The following is a 6,374-nucleotide window of genomic DNA, read 5'->3' as shown; positions in this document are numbered from 1 at the left end:
CTGGCCCCCCCCCCAGTGCTTGGCTGGGGGAGGGGGGGGGTCAAAGCTAATGCTTAAGTATTTACTGCTGTGCCCACTACTGCATCTCAGCAATGCCATGCACTGTAATGCCCCTCTTTTAGGGGATTGTATTTCTAGCACCTCCACTTTGCTGACTTGTTCTGATGAATTCATATGCTTTTTCCAGAAGAGCGATCTTTTACAATGTAAAGGTACTGCCATGTACCACATACTGTCATGAAATGTAAAACAACCAGTCATGACCTTTGTGCAGGACAGAGTGGGGTGGTAATGGTTGTGTTGTTGGAATACCAATAGTTTCTGAGGGAATATAGCTTTTTATATTAAATACAACTTTTAAAAGTAAAGTGAATTAAAAGTAATTGTGCTTACATTTTTAAAATTACATCCTGTAGTTAAAGGGCCAGCCTTGGAGTGATATCAATTAGTTGGTGTTGGTGGTATAGTGATGAACATACTTGCCTTTCAGAATAAACATTAGGAATGGCTTTATTACATAAATAGCCTTTGAGTTCACTAACTATCTCATTGTCTACTGCCAAAGTTGTATATAGCACAGTTTGCTATTTCAACATACATTGTTAGTGACCTTTCATTTCTCATATATACACTAATGCTTTTGCTCTGCAAGAAATACACTGGAATCTCGCTTTACAAACTCCTGAAGTACATTGCACCAATGCTCAGATCATCCACTTAGATTCCAGAATTTTCACTGAGACTCAGTGGAAAAAGGAAATACAACTGGGGACCAAAATGATGTTTTAATGTGTCTTTGTAGTTTTCAAGATAACTGAATTTTATATACTGATCTCAGTGTGATGTTTTCTGGCTGATTTGTAACAGACACACATAGGTCATGAGTTCCTAATGGTTGTGGGGTTTTTTTTGTTTTTGTTTTTTTTGTTGTTTGGTAAGCTAGCCTTAACTAGTTTTAAAAGATGTTAACTATAATTAATAATGTATGCTTTAAAGTGTTTTGATAGGAGACAGCTATGTCAGGGTCCCTTCACCAAAATCTTGCTGGCATATGCAATAGTGTCTGCGTTTGATGGCTGATTATGGGATGGACCCCCGAGTGGGGCAGTCTCTGGATGGTCCATCCTTTCGTCTTAGCTCCAAACTTTGTCTCTGCAACTCCTTCCATGGATATTTTATTCCGTATTCTAGGGAGGAATGAAGTATCTACGCATTGGTCTTCTTTCTTGATTTTTTTGTGTTTTGGATCTTGGGTATTCTAGATTTCTGGGCTAATATCCACATATCAGTGAGTGCATATCAAGTGACTTCTTTTGTGATTGGGTTACCTCACTCAGGATGATATCCTCCAGATACATCCATTTGCCCAAGAATTTTATAAATTCATTGTTTTTAATAGCTGAGTAGTACTCCATTGTGTAAATATACCACATTTTCTGTATCCATTTCTCTGTTGAGGGACATCTGGGTTCTTTCCAGCTTCTGGCTATTATAAATAAGGCTGCCATGAACATAGTGGAGCATGTGACCTTATTACCAGTTGGAACATCTTCTGGATATATGCCCAGGAGAGGTATTGCCGGATCTAGTGGTAGTACTGATATAGCTGTCTCCTGTGAGGCTTTGCCAGTGCCTGGCAAATACAGAAGTGGATGCTCACAGTCATCATCTATAAGATGGAACACAGGGCCCCCAATGGAGAAGCTACAGAAAGCACCCAAGAAACTGAAGGGGTCTGCAACCCTATAGGTGGAACAACAATGTGAACTAACCAGTGCCCCCCAGAGCTCGTGTCTCTAGCTGCATATATAGCAGAAGATGGCCTAGTCGGCCATCATTGGGACGAGACCCCTTGGTCTAGCAAACTTTATATGCCCCAGTACAGGCGAACACCGGGGCCAAGAAGTGGGAGTGAGTGAGTAGGGGAGCAGGGCAGGGGGAGGGTATAGGGGACTTTTGGGATAACCTTTGAAATGTAAATGAAGAAAATATCTAATAAAAAAGTGGGAAAAAAGAAAGTGTTTTCATAACAAAAAGATATGTGAGGTAGTACATACTATAATTAGTTGTTAGTCATTCCACAGTGCTCACATATTTCAAAACATCATGTCATATGCCATATTTTTTATCAACTAAAAATATAAGACTTTGTTTAATATAGTCACATGTGTATGGAAATGTACAAAAAATGGTTTATCAAAATGTAAGATGACAGTATCTTCAGTCATAATTATTAAAAATTCATTAAATGATATACCTAAAGTAAATGTGAAATCATTTCTGTAAAACTAAATGATGAAAGATTTAAATTCAAGGAAGTATTGAGATTAAAATTATTTATTCAGCATTTCTTAAGAATTCTAAAAAAAGTTAATGAACATCTGTTACAAGGAAGTAAAATCAATGGGGTGTAATTAAGACTAAATTAATAGGCTAGCTCAGCCTCACACTTTAATGGAGAAAAACTTGCGCTTTATATCCTGGAAGATATTAATCAAAATTACTTATGTAAAGTTGAGCCTTGCCTCAAAAAGGAATTTCTAAAACTTAAGTAGATGTTTATAGATAATTATTAAGAATTGTTTTGCAATGTGACCAGATGTACTAGGGTCCTGCAGTACAACTAGCACAGTTGAGAAAACCTGTCGTGGTGTTGTGAGGGAGTACAGTAGAGTTGCCCCATTCTGTGGCATCTAATAGACTTCCCATTTTGTTTTTGTTCTTTAATGTCTAATTCAGTATTTCACATATATAATACATAAGCTATACACACATATACTTGCCACACACACACCCTGCTGTCAGTGCTGGAGATCAAACCCAGCAGGGACTTGCTTACGCTAGGCAAGCCCTGTGCCAGACTCATCTTCAACCCAGGTTGTGGGCATTTTATTTTGATAGAGGAGTTTAGTTAAATCTATATTTATAACTTAAAATAGCATTCAGGATGCAGTTAAGTAACTTGTTTGATAGAAACACTTTAGCCAATTATGTATTTTTGTCAAGAAAAGATGAATGTTACCACTTCTTCACAAATTATTTCAGGTAAATTTAGATTTCACCTTAAATATATCTCTGTACCCCTTGGTTTGCTTACTGAGCAAATGAATTTTAATAGTATCTTAAACAGAGTGAGATTAGGAAGCCAGCTACAGAAGTCGTGTTCTTTGGAGCTGTATACATACATTCACCGAGTTACAGGCTCTGTCGGATGGTCTGTGTAACATCTCTGCTTACAAGCAATAACCATTATGACTCAGACACTAATTTTAACCTCAGCCAACATCTTGTATTGTGAGGTATTTACTAACAACTCATTAAATAGGCTTAGCTTTTAGATTGCTTTATCATCTGTATCATTCCGACTGATTTTAAAATTGCTAATGAAATGCTAGCTTCTTTTGTTGTAAATTTTTACATAGAACTAGAAAGTCTGAAGAGCGTGTGGGGTTTTTTTTTTTTTTTCCGTATGTTTTGGTCTTAAAATAACTCACTTTACCGCATAAGAAAGTGTATGTTTATTAACATTTGTGCTCCGTTTATGTCTAAGTCAGAAGCATAACTTAGGTGCGGCCCTGCACGTCACATGGTTGACGCTTGTGACTTTAGAGAATGTCCTTGCACCGGGTAAGGTTATTAACACTTCTCCTGAAAGGAGAACTAGAAGTGCTTTACACACAGCACACACTTTAAACTGACTCATGAAGAGGTTAGAAGTTTGGAAAGATTTACTGACTTAGCATCCTCTGAGCTTGTTTGTAGAAGTTAATAGAATCTCATTCCAGAACTCAAGAGATTTTTGTTTGAACATGTTTTGCTCATAATATAAGAAAAATACTTTTTCATAATACAGCTAATGCAGGCTCTAAATGATTAACCTTTTCAGTGAATCTAATATGTAAAAAATGTAGATTCATAAATAGACAAATTTGGGTATTCTTTAGTCTGTGAAAGGGATGATTCACCTCATGTTCTTTAAATGACATGACATTAAAAATGTTATTTGCTTAAAAAAAGTTATTTGATATTCCAAGATTCAATTTTTCACTTAACATTTTTAGAATACTTGCACTGTGAAGGTGTACAGGTAAGACAGACGTCTCTGGTATTTTGTATTCACATTGAGTTATGAATGTAAATGTCTGTTTTGGGCCAAGTTCTAGGTCAGGTACTGAGGATCTGCGTGATCCGATTCGCAGGAGCATTTGGTGCTGCAGCTGGATCCACTAAACCTGGGCTGTGGCCCTGGCTTCTTGCTAACTGTGTGGGAAATAGGGGGGATTCTTAGCCTTTCTTTCTCTGTCATCTGTAAGAAGATGAGAGACTGTCCTTTTGCCTGAGGAGTCATTGAGATATCTAGCTTGATACCTGCATACAGTAAAACCCTTCAAGGCTGCCCCAGTCACTCACACCTGTAACCCAGCTCTAGGAAGCTCAAGGTAGGAAGGCCATCAGGAGTTTGAGGCCAGCCTAGCCTACAGGGTAAGGCCCTGCCTCAAAACGAAACCAGACAACAAGAACTTAGTGAATGTTACCTTTTTATTAGTAGTGCCTTATAAGTAGCACTTAAGATTTCAGAGAAACACGGGAACACGCTTATTCGGTATTTTCATCTGTAGGCTGCGATAGACTCATCTGCTTTTTATTATTTGAGGGCTTATGTTTCATTCATTCTTCATGCTACACAGACACATTTTACAATACAGCAGAAAGCCATAAGTACATATTTGTTTTTCATATTTTAAAGTTGGGTGCAAGAGTCAGTGCATGGGCTAGGTCCAAATACAGGCGAATGTATGTGCAGGTCTGGAAGTGTGGTAACAACCTTTGCCACCTTCCTTTAAGAGGTAAAGAGACACTGATGAGTTCTTTATACCATTTGCTTAGGAGAGAGAAACTACACAGTCATTGAAACAGAACTGTCAGGGAAGCTTTGCTCTTGGCCTGTTGGAACATACCAAGATATCTTAGAAAGATCCCTGTAAATGTTTTAGAAAACTAACAAATTTAAAACTAGACATTTTCTGCATACCTACAACACAACATTTAGGTGCTTGAATCTGTAAATACAGTTAATTTTTAATTTGCAAAGATGCATTTCCTGTCAACTACTAATGGTTGTAGATCAGTATGGTGCCTTAAACTTTGAGGGCTTAAATCCAGATGTGAATATTCATTTAAACTACACAGAGAAACCCTGTCTCGAAAAACCAAAAAAAAAAAAAAAAGCTACAAAAACATGAATCAGATTCCTTTGGTAGTTCATAACAACAGTAATAAACTTCGTTATGAAAAACTAAATTCCCTTGTGAAATCATGGGAAGCCTTTCTTGCAGTTCTGAGACTGGTTCAGCTGCATCTCCAGTAACACATTATGTCAGTGCATCTTTATTATCTGCACTGAAATCTTGGTAGAGAAAAAACTTGACTCTGACATTAAATCAGTACCAATTTTTTTCATTACCAAGTCCAAATGCCAAGGAAAAGTCAGCCCCTAGACTGGGAGGTGTGTAAACAGTTGACTAGCAGCCACTGTCAATTGTACATTTTTTTAAAAAAATTGTTTCAATAGTTTCTTTAAGTCCTGATTAAGCCATATATAGTTCATTAAGAAAATTTGATACATAAGGCAAGCATTTTTTTCTTAATGTAACATCTGAGAAAAGTATGTAGTTGACATTGAGTGTTGTTTTAGTATAAATTTTTGAAGGACTTTGTTTGCACAGTACCTTTAAAGGATTTCTTTTAGTCTGTATAGGCAACTTTTATATTACCTTAGATTTTGTAAGTAAAAGTCAGTTATAGTTAATAATAATTAATAGTGAGCCTCATTCTAAATTTTATATGTAACCAAAATGTTAGAATATATTAACTATTTAAACTCAGCCAAGATAATCAACAGGTTATTTAGTTTATTTGATAAGGTTGGATTATAGTTGTTAGTTTCAAAGATTGCTTCCCTGCCTCCTTTTTTTTTTTCTTTTTGCCTTGCCTTTTTTGAGATAGAGCCTCACATAGTAACTCTTGCTGGCCTCAAACATGTGTTAATCCTCCTGCCTCAGCTGGAAGGATTCAAACATGAATCACCACTTCCAGCTTGTTTATTTTAAATTTAAGACAATTTGTTCTTAGAAACTATTAGGAATGATGTAGGTGAAACCACAGGAATGATGTAGGTGCTCTTTGCAACGTAAGTGGGCACTCACATTTAGAGTTTGGCTGGGACAATAGTCCTTAAACAGTCATTCATAAAATAAAGTTTAAAATTTCTGCAAATGTTAGCATGAAATAGAAACAATCCACACACCTCTGTGACTTTGAGGTTTGGCATCAGAACAGATATTTTAGTGTAGCAGAACAAGGAAATTGAGTAG

At 36.7% G+C, this 6,374-nt stretch overlaps 1 protein-coding gene across 1 annotated transcript in view; it reads left to right on the top strand.

Annotated features, from left to right (window-relative positions):
- The window catches only part of Gtf2f2 (general transcription factor IIF subunit 2), a 111,380-nt gene that overhangs the window by 41,146 nt on the left and 63,860 nt on the right, over window positions 1-6,374 (top strand). The gene's annotated exons all lie outside the window — the stretch shown is intronic.

The sequence above is a fragment of the Mus caroli genome, chromosome 14 (genome assembly GCF_900094665.2).
Source record: "Mus caroli chromosome 14, CAROLI_EIJ_v1.1, whole genome shotgun sequence".
NCBI classification, from domain to species: Eukaryota; Metazoa; Chordata; class Mammalia; order Rodentia; family Muridae; genus Mus; species Mus caroli.
The sequence above is the reverse complement of the archived record's forward strand: the minus strand, read 5'-3'. Positions and strand labels throughout refer to the sequence as shown.